At 41.6% G+C, this 21,731-nt stretch overlaps 1 long non-coding RNA gene across 2 annotated transcripts in view; it reads right to left on the bottom strand.

Moving 5' to 3' along the window:
* The window catches only part of LOC144588196 (uncharacterized), a 383,241-nt gene that overhangs the window by 60,577 nt on the left and 300,933 nt on the right, over window positions 1-21,731 (bottom strand). The gene's annotated exons all lie outside the window — the stretch shown is intronic.

Here is a 21,731-nt window from a genome sequence, read left to right on the forward strand (position 1 = left end):
CCTGCAGCACTCTGAATTATCTAGTACACTCAAAGGAGCATAGGCGTAAGCATTTCTTCTCTATTACTGACCTGGTCAGGTACAGTGATCCTATCACACCATCTTCCTCCTAATTCTCTTCAGTGTCTTTGACACAACTCCCGAACATACACATTGGTGCGGTAGCATCTAGAGACATCAAGGAAAAAATGCCTCACCCTGTTTGTGTACAACATGAGGAAAATAAAATAAACAAAAAGAGACTTGTATTATTTCTTGTAGGTCCTAGCATTTCCCTGGGACTGGTTATCAGCAGGTTAAAGAGAGAGACTCTGTATACATGATGGTCTATGCTGCTTGAATGAGCAGAGGTCTCCCAACCTTCTCTCTCGCTAAACCTGCTGTAATCCATCTTCCAGTATCATACCTTGTGTAGTTATAGTTCAGTTTTTTCCTGGGAAAAGTTTCTGCCTTCTTAATTAGCATCTTTTCGTTCATATGCTTCCCTGTTTGCTCTCCTATTTCCCTTTGCTGCATGAAGTCTAACAACCTCCTTATAATAGCCCTCTTAGCTTTAGAAATGTCAACTCTACTGATACAAACGATGGCTGTTAAAGAGATTCATTGATGGGAACGTGCATTAATTATACCATTAAACTAGTGCCACTCTTCATGTACTTGTCTTTTAAAGTGAAGACATACTGTACATCTGTAGAGGGAAGAGGACAAGTTATAACAGGGAACAAAATCGAGGTATCAGAATATGCCCTGTGCTCTTCCATCCTGCAACATTTCTAAGATGAGAACTTCTAATGTGCTCTATAGTAGCTCATCCTAGAACAGAGGTCCCCAACCCCTGGTCCGTGGCCTGTTGCCGGTCCGTGGCCTGAGCTGGACTGGACTGCGGAGACAGACCTCCCGCCCCCCTGCACTCACCCCTGCACAGCTGATTTGCGCATGTGAGCATGCTCCTGCACACCCCTGCGAGCACCATGCCAGCGTTTGCACACATGCATGCCTGCACAAGTGCTGGTGTTTGTGCATATTTATGCATGCGCACAAGTGCGGGGGTGCCCCACCTTCCCCAGCTGATCCATGGGGTGAAAAAGGTTGGGGACCCCTGTCCAAGAAGATATGCATATAGTTTCATTTTGATTCTGCTAATGTTTCACTCACTTTTGGGATCACCTCTGGCGTTAAACATTTGAAGTTCTGTTTTTTTCCTGAGATGGGTTATCTGAAACTCAGCAACAATTATGAAAGATGCAGATCTGGTGCAGATGTGCTTAAGTTATTTGTGCTTTTACATGTTTTTAATGGAAAGAGTTAACATACAACTCTTGATTTATAAAAATGTACTGTTAGTATTGTGCATATTGTTACTACATATTTTAATACTTTCTCTCTACCCCATCCACAAACAGTGTGCTATCATACATCTGGAGTGAATAATTAATAGAGTGAATAAAACTGTCTAGTTACAAACAAGGTATACAGTATTTGTCTTTGAATGCTTCAGATTATTTAAATGCAGTATTTATTAAACCCTTTGTTTCTGGAAATTGTGTCATTGATTGTAGAATGCAACAATTATTTTTTCTTGCTGTTTAATTTTTATTTGTCTTCATCGTCCCTCTGTTTTTCGGTACACACGTACAACAATCAGTTAAAAGAGTAATGAGGATGAAGAGTAATTGAAAAATGCATATTCCAGTTGAAACAGCACGTTGAGTGATTGCCAACAAGTAGATTTAGCATGTGACTGGATAGATAAGATGTCCTGGGTAGGGTTGAGCTCAGTTGGGGTGATTGGGCTATGATAGTAGCATTTAGGTAGATATTTCTGTTCACAGATAAATATTACTTACTCTGGGTAGTTTCAAGGCAAGAGACCACACCCACCTCAAATTGCTGCACTATGCACCCTCGTCTAATTTATACTGCCTTCTTCCCCACCTCTTTCTTTTATCATCTTAATAGATCACTCACCCCGATGATCCTTCTCAGGAGTGCCCCATGTTGTCACCCACACTTTCCCTTCCCTGCTGCTATCTCTCTCAAAGTGGCAGTTCAGGGCCTGATGTAAACACATAAATACATACTTACCTGTCTCCACCCATACAGAAACAATTCCTTTCAGCTATTATACTGCTTCCTTGGAAGAGAAGCAAAGGGGAACTGACCAGCTTGGGCAATGGCATATTGAGAAAGGCAAAGAGACCCACCCAGGAGGCTCCAGTTCTGCATAGTCTCCCCATCTTCACCTTTGGTGTTAAACAAGGGTTAATCTGCCCAGATTGGAAAAGGTAAACAACTGGAATTATCCTAAACTTGCAGTATAGCACTCCTTAAGAAGAACCTCAGCTCTGCTCAGCTGTCGTATCTGAAGGAGTGAGTTTTATACTGCAATACTACACCTTGCTGAGTATGTCAGTCTATGTCACTCTAGGGCACATCCTCTGCTGCGGATGTGGAACAATGTAGGTGATCATATGGAAACCAAAATGAATCACTATAATCCCAATCACTCCATAACAACAGTAGTCCCTGGCAGTGAACTGGAAAGGTCAGAATGGCCATGGAAAAAATTTGGGTTGGTTCATGATTCACTATGTTGTAGAGTGGTCAGAAAATACATTGAACTTCACCACCCCAAAAGCACTCCAAAATGGGGGATAAACAGCAATGCAGTCACACACTTATCTGCTCATGGTCACCTCATCTTGCCACGTAAAACTTCTTGCAGGACCACTCTTAAGGTATTTTTGCCTAGGTCATCCCTTTCTTGAACACTAAGTCGCCCACTATTTTTTCAGGACTCTTGTTTTTCAGTGTGTATTGTCTCTTCAGCTGGGGCTTATTTTTGGGGTAGGACTTATATTACAAGCATCCTGAGAAATCATACTAAGGCTTATTTTCAGGGTAGATCTTATTTTCAAGGCAACAGGGTAGCTAGTTCTTCAGTAGTGGAAGACCAAAAAGAGCAGATATTTCATAAGCAACACCCAGCCACCTCACTGTTTCTGTCTACAAGATCACATGTAAAGATTTGCAATCAAAAGGTCATCTGGAAAAGCAGAGTTGTTGAAATGATGTCTCTGTACTCTCAAGAGAAGGCAAACTCCATGGGATACTGTCTGGAACAAAATCACAGTGAAATTCAGTGCTAAAATTACTTTAGGCATGGTAAAGATAACAATCTAGTTATCAGTCTTATATAGAACATATCTTTACTGGGAAATTTTTAAGTTACTCAATACAGCATTCAGATGTGGATGAAACCATTTAAGGGGACATTTACTTATTTTTAACGTTGAAGCTAAATTTGATCACAAGGGTTCTGCATATTCTAATATATTCTATCAATTAATGCAGGAGGGATGATACTAAAGAGTAAGAATGGCAATCTTGATATGGGGCTGGCAGAGGCAAACCCAAACCCCCTCTGCATACCATCTTATATTAATTTTTTCCTCCAAAAACATATTAGGGCTACATCTTTTTCTTTCTTTCTTTCTTTCTTTCTTTCTTTCTTTCTTTCTTTCTTTCTTTCTTTCTTTCTTTCTTTCTTTCTTTCTTTCTTTCTTTCTTTCTTTCTTTCTTTCTTCTCCTTCCTTCCTTCCTTCCTTCCTTCCTTCCTTCCTTCCTTCCTTCCTTCCTTCCTTCCTTCTTTTTGTTCCCCCTCCACCACCTGCTTAGATTGCCTCAGAGCAAAGGAATTGCTCTTGCAGGGGCCTTTGTACATGCAAAGAGACACAGGCAAATTCTTGGGTCTTAAGATAAGGGTTTTCCCAACATGCCAACTGTCTTTTGCCTGTTGTAGACTGGGCATTTAACTGAGCATACTCAGACCCCTTTTTAAAAAACTTTCTGGTGATGCAAACATTCAGCCTGTAAGCAACTTAGCATCTAGTGCTCTTAGATGGGTGACAATACCAAGAGCCATTCCATTCTTAAATTAAGTTCCAAGTTACAATGATATCTACTATCTTTCTACATAGAAGAAGATTGGCATTTGAAGTAACAGGTGTCCTAATAGCACTTCAAGAGACAAGTGTGTTGGCAACCTCATATGCAAATATCATCTGGAATGCTGACCGTTTTTTGACAAGGTTGACCTTTGGCTGACATCTAGGGTTTCAAGTTCTGCATACATTTGGTTGCAAGTGCACAAAGGTCAGAATGCTACTCATTGCAATTGTATATATTTTATGGTTCTTACACGAAGAAGTCACAAATAATAAATAGCCACATTCTAGCAAATCAATTCTGATTTACGGCAACCCTTTCTAGGGTTTCTCAGCTCTGGAGCACAGAGAAGTGGGAGTAGACACCTGCAGCGTCAGGGGTCAGGAATTAAGTTCTCCACTGTGCTTCTTGGAAGAACAGCCAGCCTGGGTAGCCTCGGGCAAGCTGTGCACCCCCAGGGTGCCCCCAGAAAAAGGGAATGGTCAACTGTTACTAAGTATACCTAGAAATCTCTGGCAAAGGTCACCATGATTTGGAACTAATTTGACAAAACATTGTTATGTAACCTGCTCACTTTTTTTTATTTATTACTAGTTTGGGTGGGTTTGATAAAGGTGAACATTTGCTCATCCTTCTTCAACAATGAAAAAGAAGAACTATCTGACAGCCTAGGGGACGTGGTGGTGCTGCGGGTTAAACCGCAAAAGCCTCTGTGCTGCAAGGTCGGAGGACCAGCAGTCGTAAGATCTAATCCATGCAACGGAGTGAGCTCCCGTCGCTTGTCCCAGCTCCTGCCAACCTAGCAGTTCTAAATCATGCAAATACAAGTAGATAAATAGGTATCACCTCGATGGGAAGGTAACGGCATTCCGTGCCTAGTCACGCTGGCCATGTGACCACGGAAGATTGTCTTCGGGCAAATGCTAGCTCTGTGGCTTGGAGACAGAGATGAGCACCATGTCCTAGAGTCGGACACAACTGGACTAAATGTCAAGGGGAACCTTTACCTTTATCTGACAGCCAGTCCAGCTCTCCTCTGAAATACCAGATTTCTGGGAATTTAAAAATAATAGGAGGAGGCCCATTTCTGTTTTAGTTGAGTATCTGCTTGCTAGGCTGCATTTTTGGTTGCTGCCCCAACTGCAGAACATTGCTGATGGGGTAACTAGACTGTTGAACACCAATGTTCACCTGGGCACCACCCTTGTTGTTTTCTGGGCCCATTTAAGATCCTCCCATCTTGTTTTTAATTTGCTGATTTTGTTCCTAGTTTCTATTGCTTCTCACTCTTTTTTAAAACTAGCACTGCACTTTTGTTGATTTGGGCTTATAAAAAAAGGCTTTTAAAACCAGAGATAGGTGAGTGTGACTTTCATTGTGTTTTTAAAGGGTTTTAAAATTTGTGTTAATTCTTATGATTACTTATTCAATTACTCACTCCAGTACTGTAATTTATTTTGCTTTTCAATTCTGTTGGAAATCCTATTGCATTTTTATGTGGACATAATGCAATCAGCATAAATCCGATTCATGCAAATTGTTGCAAGTTAAGAAGTCAGTGCAGGCATTTGCTCTTGTGCTCTGAGTCACATGATTTGGCATGCCACTGCGAAGACATACTATTTGCTGACTCCTCAACTTCTAGCAATTTGCCATCAAGGTTAACTCTGATTATGTTATGCTGGTGGTGAGCATAACAAATAGAAGTTTGGCCTGTGAAAGAAACAAACAAATTAAAGCAAGCAAGCAAGCACAATCCCACAATGAAGCATTGGTCCAAAGCTAACGAGGCACTTGTGTTGCAGTTCCAGAATGTCAGAACCTTTTCTCTGCCCCTCCTCACTGCAGTCCTTGGAACTACCTTCCTCCCCCCCAAACAAAAATACCCCCCACCATCAAATCTTCACAGCAGTTTTTTGTTTATGCAAGACTGCAGTGGAAAGATTTGCTTATCCCTTCTTGCTTTTTTGGTGTTCCTTCCAACAGGAATCCAGTTTGGGATTATGCCCTGAACTTGGTACCATCCTCTGCAGAGTATCCAGCTTGCATTTTGGCTTCTGGAAACTGGGAATAATGCAACAATATTTCTGACCATTTCATACCTGCTTTTATGTATGCGTTTTAGTTGGGTGTGATCACACAAAATGGAACAATTAGATGAGGTAGGATTCCCTGTTCTGTAGGCCACATGTTATTCAGATTATAACGTGTGGATGAATGTGCGCCCTTTAAATATTACATTCCTGTAAGCGATCATGTTGGCCTATATACTGGTTTGACTTGAGCTACTTTGAGCAACAAAGAAACTGCTTGTACAGGAGATCCATTCAGTGGCAGTCAGATACGAACAAAAGACTGGTGAGCTTGAAGTTTTAAAGTAGACACCCTATTATAGGAGGGATTTTGGTAGCCATGGTGATTCATCCCATGGGTGCTTTGAAGTGCTTGGGAGCAGTCTGCTCTGCTGAGCAAAACTTCGCAGTCAGCAAATTCTGCAAAACATTGCAAACCAACCAGAATTGGGGATTACTGCTGCAACTCAAATCAGTTGTTCCTTGCATTGCGGCTAAACCTCCCCACCCCTTCCTGAAGCTGTTTGAGGAAGTCTGCTCCATGGGCATCAATGGGTTGTGGGCAGGACTGGCTTTACCAGAAGGCAGGGTGATCAGTTAAGGCAGGAAACTGGGGGTGTCACAAAAGGACAGCAATTCCTCATTGGCTAATTTATTATTTTAGTTTTTTGTTGCTGGATTGAGGGGAGGTGCTTGTGGGACCTCTGGCTTCATCTGCTAAAATAGCATAGCTGCCTTTACGATACTATGCGCCTTGGGTGGGTGGTGCCATTTCCTGATCCTCCTTGGGCTGGCCTTGGTTATTTATACTTTTAGAAGGCTCACTAGAATTCATTCTGAATTCATCACCATCTAAAGTGCAATGTCTTCTTTGGCCCTACTTTGTTAACTGGGTGTGCTCCTGTGTCAAAAGGGACTTTGTGTTAGTCCATGTGGAGTTAGTTCATTTGCCTCGTAAGCGCAACTGGAGCCACAATGTCATTCTCCAAAGAAGCAGCAGCAGGAAGTTCAAAGCCAGTGAATCCAACTTCTCCCCTCACCTAAATAACCCCTGAGTCTGCTCTATTAAGATCAATCCATTAAACCCAGCTAGTGTTTTTATGTCACTTAATAGCAGAGGCTCACTGGGTACCTCAAAATAACAGAGATAAACTCATGTTGCTTGCTACTGTCAGAGATAAGGCCCATTGCAAAAGTTGCCTGCAGAACAAATACCACTAGGAGACTCAAAGAAGTCAAGTAAGCCATAGTCTATACGGAAGGGCAGGGAAACCTCAGTTAAGAAAGGAATACTTAATTAATTAATTAATTAAATTAATTAATTATACATAAAAATGCCTTCCTAAGGCCATTTAACTTAACTATATATAAGCATAATGCTTTGTGAAGGTTTGGGTTTTGGCTCCTTCCTTTTGTCAAATAAATCAGGAGATTTCCGTAACTTTGAAACAGGGGTGAGATTTATTGGAGTATTTAACAAATGCTCCAAATGGTGTCAACAAAATTGTCCCATTGTTTTTCTCCTGCTGACAACGGGTCAGTCAGGGTTTTCCATCCTTCAACTAGGAACGGGTTTCCTTCAGCAGCATTCCATGGTCCTAACCAGTCTGTTGAGGTATTTGGATTCATCGCCTGTCTTGTCTTTCCGACCAGTAGGGGTACGGTGTCATAATCCCGGTCATCGCTCCACCCGGCATGTCTGTCCGGCGTAGGGGTCCCCCAGGGTCCCCCTTGTATCCCTTCCTCCTCATTTCATTCACCCTCCATTCTATTCTTTCTCTTTTTTCTCTTTCTACTCTCTCTTTCTCTTCCCTTAGTTTCCTCCACCACTCCCTGGCTGCAGCTTCTCCCCAGTAAGAGGGTCTTGGGGGAACTTCCTTCCTTCACCTATAGTCTGCTTCTTCTTTTGGGCTCTTAGTCTCTCCCACGCGCCAGTCCAAGGGTCCCCCACCCAGACCCACTCCCAACCTGGCGGTAACTGTCCCTCTTTCCTTTTTATCTCTGCTGTCCCCACCTCTATCTCCACCCTCTTCTTCCATTCTATTCCCTCCAATTTCTCTTGAGTTCCCTGGACTGTTAACCCCCGTATCTCTCTTTCTAATTCTTGAGTATCTGTCCTCCACTGCTCTGTTTTCTTAGCGGGCGAAGCAGGTAGGGTCTGCACCTCTCTGTTGACAGTGTGGGGAAGGAACGGCACTCCAGCGAGAGGGTTACTACTCTCGCCTCCTGTCTCACAGCGTTCATATCAATGACTGGAAAAGTGTTCTAGAAGGTTTTTTCTACTTAGATCAAATGAGTGAGTAAGTAGGTTCTTAAGGTACATGTTAGAAGCAATCTTGCTAGCTTAATGTTTGCACAATATTTAGGGGGCTCTGATATTATGTCCCTGGGATCAAATCTGGGGGAAATTGCTTTTCAAAACTTGCACAATACTAATCAGCTGGGCCATGGGTTCATCGTGATCCCCACCAAGTGCATCCGGAAGCTGCCTGACATATCTTCTTGGAGGAGTTTTAAGAAAGAAATGCAACAATGTAAAAAAACACACTGACACCAGACAAAGATTTGAAGCAGGCAACAAAAGACAAAGCAAACTGTTGGTACATCTGTGCTTTGAAGACGGAAGCTAGCAGGCTTCATTGTGTCATAGAAGCGCTTATGTGCGTGCACCTCTATAGAGAAATCTATACAGACTTCTAACTAAGGCCATTCAGGAGTCAACACCTTTCAGTTCCTTGGAGCCTGGAAAAGCCCAGGGCAGTCCAGCTCTAATGTAGATCTCAGAATATTTTAAGATTGCTCTTGCATCCTTATTTCAGGGGTAAGCATTCTGGTCCCATTTGGTCCCTTGCAGTGGAAAAGAATGTTTGTCTTTTGTCCCATCACACCATTCTCTCTTACTTCAATGGAAGACTTCTCTACACAGCACTACTGTCTCTGGCCATTCTTGGATTGTTATGAGTGGTTCTAATACCCCCCCCCCCATTTTGAATAAATATCTCAGCATTTGTGTCTGCATATGGGAAGGTACTTGTTGCTGGATGGTTTGGAAACACTGGTTTGTTCCACTACTGCCTATCTTTACATATCTAGAATTGGTCCCTGATATTTCTCTCCTAGTGCTGGTTGCCTTCCCCTTTTGCCTACCTTCTCTGCCTGCTCCTTGCTTATTTTGCTCTCTCCTGCCTTCCCTCCTTGTTTTACCTATTCACTGATACAGAACGGTGGGGACTGACCAGCAGGAAAAAAAATGCCCATAAGGAAACACCTGCAAACGATACCCACCCACAAAATGTGCAGATCAGCACTGAACCACACATTACTAGGATCCACACAAGCGGATACCACACTGGAGCAAACTAGAACAAAGCAGAACAAATATATACCGCCAGCTGGCAAGGGATTCTGTCCCATTTTGACTTTGTAGACACTAGCATCAGCCTGGCATTGTGTAGACACTAGAATGCAGCACTGATACCTTGGGCGCAAGGAAAACTGAACATATACTCAGATTGGACGGGCTTTTAGTCTTTCATTTGCAAGAAGGCATCTCTCTCTCTCTCTCTCTCTCTCTCTCTCTCTCAACACCTCCCCTCCAATACAAAAACTATACTTTCCCATTGTTAACCCAACCATAAAGCCTAAGTGAAGTGAGAGAATAAAAATGGTAGCGATCAAGCAACAATGGGCAGAGCTATTAATAATAAAAGACTGAACAAGGCTTCAGTCTAAAAGATTCTATTTCTGGGATCATAAAAAATGCAACTTGGAGCTTCGTATAGGTTCTAGCTTATCAATGCTATCAGACAGACAGTACATATTGAAACTGTATAACCTAGTTTTTAGTCTAAGACATGAGAAACAAATAAACCTGGAATTTTTAAGCATAATAAGGCTTTCTTATTTAGAGTGAGTATAAAAAAAATTAAAAGCTATTTGGGAAATTTTAAGAAAGAAATTGTTTGTTTCTTTGCTCTGCTCTCACATTTTTATAGTATACTGCATTGAGTATGTCTGATATATTCCTAAATGATCTTTACTTAATAGTGCATGGTGACATTGTTAGTAGAAAATTGAAATAGTTTTGAATTCTCCTGCAATTGAACCATGGAAACAAGCATTTCCTCATTACAACAAATGGGAAATCAGCACCAACTCCTTGGGGGAGAACCTAGGAGAAGTGGGAGTCTATGCAACATCACAAATGAAATATAGTTCACCAATGAAACTAGAAATGAAGAATGGCTCAGAAGAAGAAAGAGAGCTATGATAGAAGAGGATGGTTTAGTCCAAAATTTTTGCTTAGTGATACTATAGGTTTTCTCTCACTTGCTAAAATTGCACTTAAACTGATAGGCCTCTTAGAATTGAAGCCACTTACACCAGAGCTGTCATTTGATGTAAATTGTCTGAGCACTATGTGTTCATACAGAATTCAGCGTAATGTTCTCATCCTGAATAGTGAAGAAGGGCTACAGGGTCCCTTTTTCATTGGATAAACCTGAGAAAACACTGAAGACCATTAAAAGCAATGGAAGCATCAAAGGGCTTTGTGGATGTGCCACAAAACTGGAATATAGGCCTCTTATGCAAATGTAACCTGTCTGTTTTAATGTGCCACAATCCTTTTTTTTGTTATTTTTGCTGCAACCAACTAAGGGTCTGTCCAGGAAGGGGGGGTTTGGAGTGGTCTGGTTTCTGCTTAACAGGTTCTTATCTTTAGTGCAATTTGTTTTATCCCTTGAGCCATGCGTCCTTTCACACTGCTTGAAGTTTCTTCTGTGAAAAGAGACTTTCGATCGCTCCAATTTGCCCCCCTTTCAATTAATGAGATTCCCCTTCCTGCCCCTTCCATGCCTTTTCCCACAACTGTCATTCGGTGTGTTCTTTTTAACCTACCTTAATCATTTCCAGGTTTGCATCTCTACACATACATAAGCGTATGCACAGCTTACGCAAATCTATGTCCTTTTGTCTTCTTTTTTGGCAAGTCATAAGACAGCACTGGAAGTAGATAAGAAACACATGTGCACAAACTATTGCTCGATCTAGTCACCACTTTCCAAAGCCGTGGCGTCTGCCTGCAAAGGGCCAGTCTAGTCCATCTGAATTCCAGTCAGAAAAGGGGCCGGAGCACTGGATCTCTGAAAGACCCCTTCTCAGATTGAAAGTGGCTTCTAGCTGCTTTTCTTCTCCACCCTCTAGTCACAGAATTCTTTAGGCTGTCAGGTGCCTAGTCTGGCTTTTAAGCAAAACATTTCCAGCCATTAAGGAACCTTAATGTTCATTTTGTTACACCCCTGACTACTCATCCATTGCTCAGTGCTGGACTCATTCACAGTCATAAAGGGAACTACACTGTGATACCAAATGGCCTAATTAAAAATGGGTCAATGGAGGAAAATAAACCTCAAGTACTCCACATAAAGTTTACAGAACTCCCAATCGGTGAAACAATTTTGGGCTCATCATATTATTAATAGGCCAATGGGAAGGTCACTTCCTGGCATTAAGGACTGGGTGAAATATAGGCCCAAGATAGATACCACATTTTCATCAGAGGATTAGCAAGAAATAATCACCTCCCACCAGCTATTATTGCTTAGCTAAGGGAAGGGGGAAGGGGAGGATGGAAAAGAGAGCCCTTGAGAGAAGTACAGTACAAGGTGTGCCCCAGTGGAGTACAGCCTGTCCCTTTTACTGGGCTAGGCTGTTACAAGATTTAACATCTGATGTCATCTGGTGGGTGTGCAAGGCTCAGAGGCAAAAGGAAATGTAGGCACAGCACTTCTTTTTTCAAAGGAAGAACAGAACAGAACTATTACATGCTGTCTCGTGGAGCCCCAGGCCCAGCACAACTATATCAGTGCAATAGTGTGCAGGATTTGTCTCAGCAGATCTGCTTATCTCAGGGAAGTCCCCCCCAGTTCAGTTCAGGGCTACACACACACACACACACACACACACACACACACACACACACACACACACACACACACACACACACACACACACACACACACACACACACACACACACACACACACACACACACACACAAAGCCCTACCATTCCCTTGGGAAAAGCCCTAATGTGCTTTTTAGTAGTTAATTCTGAGATGCTTAGGGTATAATTCTAATGAGCCCAGAGAGTGATGAAACTGATGGGAGGTTCTCCCTCCATCTCTCTCACCCTTTCTGTTACATACATTCTTTTATGCTGGGCTCCAAGTTAATACTAAAGTATTTAATTGTGTCTTAGTTTGTTCTGTGGGGCTGTCAGAGTAGACCTTGGGAGGGCAGATGTCCAACCGTCCATTCACAGAATGAACTGGAAAGACAATACCATGTTTCCCCGAAAATAAGACAGGGTCTTATACTAATTTTTGCTCCAAAAATGCATTAGTGCTTATTTTCAGGGAATGTTTTTTTCCCCATGTACAACAATCTACATTTATTCAAATACAATCATGTCATCTTCTGGTTGCTGCACAATGGTGGAGACTGGAGTTTCACTTAACTGGGGCTTATTTTTGGGGTAGGGTTTATATTACGAGCATCCTGAAAACTCATACTAGGCCTTATTTTCAGGGAAACGGTATACTGGGTCGGAAAACTGTCTGATGGCACCACTCGGTTTATCACCTAAGGTTTCAAGATGAGTGAAAAAAATGTTCTAAAGTGGTGTTAATCCCAGATAACTCACCTTAACTGCAGAAGAACCAAGAGTGAACTACTGTATAAAAAAGGAAAGGCAGAGTTTGATACATATACAGTACTTGCACCTGCTGGCACTTGCTATTGTTTTTAAATTCACTTCCTCTCATACCCTTGCCCTTTCTGTGACCTCATGTAGATGAGAGTCGTCCTGCTGTTCCAAGCAAGACAGCTGCCTCCCAGTCCATCACCCCAAACTCCATTCTTTGCTAAGCATCTACTCTTGTGATCTTTCCTAGCATGAAAAATACACCCCACAACTCTTACCACACACACTTCTTTTCTAAACCACCAAATACTGAAAAAGCAAAGAAAGAGCACAGAGCTACTCGGAGGCAGCTGATGACCAAGAACAGCACCCCCTGCCATTGGTCTATGAGTCATCCCTGGAGATGAATGGAGGGATGGAAGGATGCTGAAGCTGCTGAGCATGAGCAGCCCTGCGAGCCAATTCAAAGTACTGTACCCTAAAGGAGAAAGCAAAAATGATACCAGAATGCCTAACCATGACTTCTGGAAGGACACTCTGAAAGTCCAGAAATGATTTCTAGGTCAGTGACTAACTAGGTAGTATCACCAAAAGAAAGGCCAGTACTGAGAAGGCAAGAGTTTGTGCTGGAGAGTTTCCTGTAAGGCAGGGATGGCCCTGCCATTAGGTAGAGTGAGGTAACTTCCTCGGACAGATGCTGGGAAACAGTGGATGCATCCTCCTGGATGTCCCTCATGAACTTCCCAGTTGTTCTCTTCTGTCTCAGGTTCCTATACTATCCTGTTACCTCAGGTGTGGTGAGAGGCGCTATCTTATTTCTAGTGCTGAACTCAACTGCCACCTCAGACACTTCTTTATAATGGAGGGGGGTGGAGTATGTGCCATCTTCATCTCAGGCAGCTAAATACATTGGGTCTACCAGAAGTCTTCATCAGGAAAGGATGCTCATTGGGCTTTCCTTTTTACTATGATATGGTGTTTTTAATAATACAGATGGCTCATTCTCATGTTTTTTATACAGATAGGTAGGTGCTCAGGATAGGGGACTCTATTGATCAGCTCATACAGACAAGCTCTGTTAATTTGTACTAGTCACTAGTCACAGACTAACACGGTTACCTCTTCTAGAGCTCAGGAAAGTTACCCTTAGGACTACAGTGTCCAGAATTCCATGGGAAAGCACTGGCCAAAGTGGCAAAGGAATTTCCAAGGGCTACAAAATAAATTTGGCTGTATCATCTATCTATCTATCTATCTATCTATCTATCTATCTATCTATCTATCTATCTATCTATCTATCTATCTATCTATCTATCTATCTATCTATCTATCTATCTATCTATCTATCTATCTATCTATCTATCTATCTATCTATCTATCTATCTATCTGGATATGTGTGTATGTATGTGTGTGTGCATAAATATATGTATATATGTACACACACACACACACACACACACACACACACACACACACACACACACACACACACACACACACACACACACACACAGAGCTGTCTCTCCAAACAAATACTTTGTTTCTGGATGCAATCTTCAAGACTGGCGACAAGAGCCTTGTGTCGGTGAATAGTAACTGCTACTGTCAGAGAGGGAAAAATAAATAAAAGAAGTGAACCTTTGTAAAGCCTACTGTCTGCTTGTTAAAGAAACAATTCTGTACATTGCTGTGAATGTCATGATGTTTGTAACGTCCTCTGAGGTCCTTACTTTAAAAAATACCAGTATGTTACATACATTAAAGGGGAGGCTGGCTAGGGTTGGGAAAGTGTATTTACGTACTTTGACCACTTGACCTTTCAAGCTAATTTATCTTCATCATGTCTCAGCTTGTCTCCTTTGCTTTTCTGACTATGTGCACTTGTTGACCTAGCGTCACATTTTCTGCAACACTGTATACTGTGGAATGTTTAACTAGTATTCTGTGGCAAACTGCACATTCCTCACATTGCCTGCTCTCTCATCCATCCCTTTACTGCACTCATCTGAAGAATCCTAAATACTGCTAGTATCCTTGGTGTGCAATTTGATCAGGAATGAGCAGGTGGTTCATTTTCATCTAGAGTCAATGCTTTGTGTCTTAAGGGGCATGAATCATTCTACAAGTTCTTGATGGCAAAAAGTTCTCTGCAAACTATAGCTATGTAGTACATATTTGGTCTAAGACTGACTTCCTCAGCTTGATATTCTCCAGGTGATTTGGACTACAACTCCCATCACTTTCCAAAAACATTGACATTAGCTGGACATGGTAGAAATTATATATATATTTTAAAAAAACTGGCGGATGGTATGTTTCCTATCCCTAGTTTAGGACATAACCTGTTTTTTCCCCCTGAAGGAGAGCTCCCGTGTTTTTAGCAGGTAAAGCTTTCCAGATTTCAGCACTGGAAAAGCTACACCTGTTTAGTTTCTACCCGCCACAAAGCCATGAATGGTAAAGGAACATTTGCGGAAAGAGGGAGGTGACTCCTGCATGTCCACCATAAAGGAATCTAAGGAGATGGAATATCCACAGCTGTTCAGCCAGAAAACACCCATTTCTATTCTTACCTTGACAGTAATGCAGGATCAGCTAACCATTCAGTGTGAGTAAAACAAAAATATCAACACCAAGAAATATATGCATTAATGCAACAGCTGTGAAGGCTCTTAATCTTGATGAGAATTTAGAGTTCCCTAGTAAATACGTAGAGGTCACAGCAACACTAAGGATTTTGGAATATGTTTTTAATATAGCAGGAGTACACCTCCTGCAGCGTGTTTAAGAATTCCCTGAACGTTTGCTATAGTGGCAGCTTGTCAGTTTTATTTATATAGCCCCCCCCCCATGAAAAGAATTATTATTGACTCCAACACAGCGGCTCCAGGGATTGCCCCAACACTAGGCATACCTGAGCAACTGTCTCTGTGCTCCCCCCCCCTTCCCTTTGAGGGCTGAGCTGATTATCTTAGGGTTCAATGGGTGAGTTAGAGGCTGGAATGCTTTACAGTGCCCTGCCTATATATTTTTTGGATGACAAACCAAGAGGCTTTGTTGATTTTTCATTCTTTGTTGATTTTTATTACTCTTGCATGCAGAAATGAATCAAAAGAAGACAGTGGAAGCAGAAGAAATGCTCCTCTCTCCAGGACTGACTTAAGTCTCAAAGCTGACATGGGTCAGTAATTCGAAAGCGCCCATTAAGTCCTTTTTATGCTCTCTTGCTTTGAGCATAAAAGGTGAGGAGAGGAGAAGTCTCAACATGAAGCCATTCCTTTGAAGAAAACACCACCTCCAAATGTACAAGACCTACTTCCTTGCGCAATGAACATTATGTGAAGATCATTTTGACAGCCTGCTCTCATCTTTTTGAAAAGCTCTCCTTCTGGTGCTAGCCCTCAACTTATCTTTTTTCCCCTTTTTGAGTATTTATCAGTGTTGGTACAAGGCTAGTGGTGGTGTACTATCACAGTGCAATCCTATGTTTGTCTTCTTAGGAAACAATCCCCTTGAGTTCAATGGGATTACTCCGAGGAAATTTTGTATGGAATACTAACCTTACAATGTACAGTAGTTAGAATTGAAGCCAATTTCTTTTATTTTTAAAGAAAGAGTATATATTTTCATTTATTTACATTTTTGTGTTTCAACCTGCTATCCTTTCTAACCCTGAGAAATATTGGTAAATTTGGGAAATTTGAATTGCTAGAATCTTTCCTTTCCTTTTGTTGTTGTTGCATTTTATAGGGACTTTACACAAAGAATGCTTCTAGATATAGCTTCGTCTGTGCAATGACATTGCCTCATTCATGGAGGTTTATAGGTATTCCAGACAATGTTGTTCTCAATTTTGAAATCTTTCCATGTGTTTTTCTCATGTTTCTTCTAGCTTTTTTTGCAGCTAGAGGAAGAAGGATGAAAGTATAGCCACACAATGTATTTTAATTATGGATGGTATGATTCCTCTGTCTGGATGCTTTGAAAGTCACCTTCATTTGTAAACTTCCCTTGTTTTTCCATGACTTCTTTCATCTCTTTTCTAGCTTGAAAAAAGACAGAATTGGTGACTGTGGTGTTTGCCCTCGTGGCCCCTGCTTGTCTTTCCCTCAAAAGGCTCACATTGCATTTTCTTCTCGCTGCCACCAGTGGATTACCTCAATCCACAATATAAATGACGTTTGTCAGAACACTTGTCTTGTGAACAGAAACAGAACTTATTTATTGGAGTGAAGCGGATTGAATAACAGAAGTTCATCAGGTACTGTACACGTTATACATACTTCTTTTCTCTTGCTACATACAGTCCTTCTTTTCTCTTGCTATGTCATTGCTATGTCATTCCCACCTTCTTTATTTTCCTAACCAACTCTATCTCTCTCAGTATCTGTTCCCTCTCTCTCTGACTAACCAGCCCTATCTGACTCCTCCTTCTCCCGCCAAGCCTCATGTAGCTGCTGCCTCTGCCTCTCCAGCCCTCTCATAGGTTCATGCAAATCAGCTGATGAATATGAATGGCATGAGTGCCATGGGCCATCGCCACAGTGGCTAAAAGGCTTTCTAATTGCTAGTGTGATCATAACTTCAGCTAAACCACCCCAATTCATGGAATTTACCAGATACCCTTTAAAGGCATGATATACAAGCTGGACAGTTTGCACATGGAAAACAGAAAGTGTGAACACACAGATATGAAAAGACCAAGGAAGCTTTTGCTGTGGAGATCTAATCCACTGCAATCATTAAGACAAGCCAAGAACATCAACTTTGTACCAGAAAGTGAGTTTTTTTCAGCTTGGCAGCAGGGGATTTTTAATACCTTGCTTCTAAAATGATTCACTTCAATGCAGTTTCGTAGATGTGAATGCTGTTGTTAATTTAATTTGTGCTTATGTGAATTTTGGCAGGAACACCACAATTTTTTAACATTCTTTCTTAAAATTTTTATCACTGCATCACTTCATCAATAGCATCACAACCATCTACCCCTTTCTCTCCATTTAGCTGATGAAGGAGCTGTTGGACCAGAAGAAGACCAGTGGGCACAGACTGAGCGTGCCAGGACACGGAGGACGGTCTGTGCACCAGGAGCATCACCCCACAAAGCTGCTGATCAACCCACTGACTCAGGGAGCCACTGCAGCCTGCACAGCAGCTGAACAGTGTGCTTGCAAGTGGACAGCTGGTATGATAGAAGTGTGGGAGTTCCAATAGCCAACTGACCAGAACTATGGGGATTCCCCTTGCTGGAAGTGACAGTGGCTAGTGGGGGTGCAAATTCCATTTGCAGGCCATCATACACACACACACACACACACACGCACGCACGCACGCACGCACGCACGCACGCACGCACGCACGCACGGAAAAACAGCATCCAGGAGATGATCTAGCGTTGTATCACTTGTATTTTTTTTGGGGGGGGGAAATCAAAATATTTAAAAACTGTGTTCCTAAAACAAAAGGTAATGAGTCCATTTCATTGTAGCCTCCCAAAGCAGTTTTAATTACCAGAAACAAATTGAAGTAATGTAAGTCAAAGTGAACACGTGTCTTGATTTATATAGCATGTGACTTTACAGCAATATATTTTAAAAAAATCAGAATTGGAATGGGCCATGTGGTCAAACCCTCAAGTGAGTTTGGAGCAAATAATGCTCTCCTCAAAGTCAGAGCACGATTCCTACCAGTAGGTGATAGTGAGGAACAAATAGTGTTTTCCATCCTTCATCTAATTTTTTTTAAACCCACAAACCTATTTCTCTTTGGTGAAAATACTAGACACCATTCACTGGATGGTATAAAGTTTCCCCAGGTAAGGGCATGGTTGGTATCTGGAAATGTTTTGGATCTTTTGAATCCAAAACCTCACCCACACTGCCTATATTATGGCCCTGAGTCTCCTCCTCCTCCTCCTCCATGCTCAGATGGCAGATTGCAGAAGGAAAGTGGATCCTTTTCTCTGGGCTGGAAGGAAAGATCCAATGTCAAAACTCACCACCCCTGATCAGAGTCCTTTATCTGGCCATGGAAGAGGAAAACCTCTTGGAAGAGGAAACCTTTGGGACATACTTCTACTGTACCCATTGTCTTTGGATTACTCCTCTTCACATCTTTGAAATTGCTGTCACCTTTTTGAGCTTTTTGGGAGAAACCTGGTGAGATTAAAACAAAATTAGTTGCTTTTGAATCTGCACCTTGGATTACTAACTGCAATTTTCTTCACAGGCAGGAGACAGTTTTAGGAAAGGAGAAAACAAGAACAACAAAAATTGTCACCCGTAGTCATGTGGTTTGACATATCTGTAACTCCAAACGACAGAACTTGCTTGTCAAAATATGCCAGGCTTGCTTGCCGTCTCTCCCTCCAGAACCTATTTATGCATAAAATATAGAGGCTGTTTTGGCCTTGTCCCACTTTCCAGGCAATGCATAGGTATATTCGCATCTCCCAATCTGCCACCTGTCAAAGCAATTGAAGATTTACAAGTGACAACTGAGTGCTAATGTCTGCCATAGTTGATCTTCAAATAACTGGTGCACTCCAGGTCCCTTGCCCTTTACGTCACTTTTCATCCCCTTACTTCCAGCCCAGCTAGTAACCCAATGGCCATTTGGAATGAATCATTTTGCTAAATACATGCCTGTCTTCCACACCAGTTACCACTTGGAGGGGTGGGGAAGTGAGTCATTTCACAATGTGGAAAGTCAGATCTTGCCCCCTTGGTATTTCTGCGCTTGCAAGAGTAATGAGCGCTTATTTTTAGATGTTTTTCTCTTTTCTGCAAATGTTGCTTTCCATTTGGAAAGTTCATCTTGAAAGTCACATACTAATACTTTTGTCTTTTGCATGAATTATTATAGGAGAGACTTACTTCCTACTATTGCTTAATCCCCCTCCCCATCATGCTGCAGATGTTAAGGCAACACCTGGCTTATTATGCTGAGCATTTTTTTTTGCAATGTGCTTCCAAGTGTACAGTGAAATAGTCCCATTTTTCCAGTACTCATTCACATTTGGGTTTGTTCATATGAGCTTCTCTGCATTGTCGCTGACAATCATAAAAATGTATGAATGCTGGACTTTCCAGTGTTTAGAATTATGGGTTATTTAATGAAGACATTATCAATGTTTCTCTGGAGGTTTTTTAAAGTCCTAATAGGAGAGGCTAGGAGAGGAGGGGTGTGGGAGCTGCAAAAGAAGGCAGCTAGATATAAATCATGTTTGTCCAAGTTCCCACTCCTGACATGGAACAAGATCTACATGTTTTCGCCAACAGAACCTCCTCTCCTCCATGGCTCATGGAATACTGCCTTATTAAAATATTTTGCTATTTGATCTGCTCTTCCGTAAGAACAGCCAAATAGTTATTTATTGTGAGACTCAAAGCTCTGCCCCTAAAAGTACACCGGGGAAGAGTTTTGAGTATTTCTTTTCAGTGTAGAGTGTGTCCATGTAAGATGGGAAACCCTAAATGCCTCTGTATTGCAATTTGTATCATGGCTGGAGATGTTGTTTTGTTTATCCATCTCTTCTGGTCAATTTACCATTGAGTGGGAATACATGTTTGTCTTAAGTAACTGAGCTGGTATTTTTGTTTTATTTTTTTGGTATTGCTAGACAGCTCAGTGAGTTAAGTATGGAGCCATTGTTTGGCCGTTTGATTCCCCGCTATGTTTTGTGGGAGAAGTACCAGCATGTGTTTTAAGCTGTGATCATCCTGGACATACAAACTGCTGTGTCCAATTTCATTGCTGGTCCCAATCATACATGACCCAACTTACCAAGAAGCAGCACATTTTGCTCTTAAACCTGCCACCAACTCCCAATTGCCACATGTTTTGAGGGAAAACCTGAATGTCCTGCATGAATTTGATTGACGAAGGTATGCTTCTGGTTCAGTTTTGTTTTGGTTCAGTCTCCATTCCTTTGAGGTGTCAGAGTGACTTGGGAAAGTGGGTTTTTCACAAGATGCATAATGAAACAGAAGGTTCTCTCAGATTCCTAGCAGACATTGGCTAGCCTGATAGACTGCTTTTCCATAATGTGGTGTGGAAAAGCCATAGCATACTGGCAAATAATATGGGTATGCCTAGCAAGTTTCCATAATATAATATTGTATCTATTGTTCTATGATTTTGTATACAGATCAGTAAATAAGGTCCAAAGTAGATGTTACATTGTCCAACGCTTGGCCACATGTGACTGTTTAAAATTTAAAAAACAACAACAACAACGAGTCAAAGGTGGAAAAACCTGAGGCAGTTTAGGCCATGGTGTGGAAGAAAGGGGCATTAAGCCTTTCCCACTAGCACAGTTCTGATTGAACTCTCCCTTCCTTTTAGGGTTCCTATTCACATTGGGATTTGAGCTTTATTTCATTCATCAGACTAAGGGCATGGTTATACTGACAATAAGAACCACTGTTTAAGGTTTTGCTTAAATAAAATTGATTTTTAAAATCCCAGCTACATGACACACAAGGAATCCCGGGGATGTTTGGTCACAAAGTGAGTTTTTGGGGAGAGGCAGGCAGAGGCTTTTTGTTTTAAAACACTTAAAAAATCGATTCATTGTGAATTATTTTAGCATGTGTGACTGCCTATGTCATAGTAAATGCTACAAGGAGCCAACCGTGTTTTACAACCCTGGCCTCGCTGCCCCTCCCTTTGCAGTCAACTGTTAGGTGCAATGTCACAACCAGATCCAAGATCAGCTGTGCAGTAGATCTCAGTTGATCCCAGTGTATATTTATTTATTTGGAAGCAACTTGTAACAGAGGTGAGTACAGGGCTCTTTACTACTATTCACCCAGAATGGGAGGCACAGAATGGTCATTGTTCCTATGGAAAACATCATAAGTTAGGTATCTGGTGGCAAAGACTGTTTAAAGTCAGTAATGTAAATTGGAATTGATATTTTCAAAGTGAACGTACACATTGACATATAAACCATGAGACATGTAACCAATTTAAAATACTGCAGAGATGACATTGAAACAAAT

This window comes from Pogona vitticeps, chromosome 3 (assembly GCF_051106095.1).
Source record: "Pogona vitticeps strain Pit_001003342236 chromosome 3, PviZW2.1, whole genome shotgun sequence".
Taxonomy (NCBI): domain Eukaryota; kingdom Metazoa; phylum Chordata; class Lepidosauria; order Squamata; family Agamidae; genus Pogona; species Pogona vitticeps.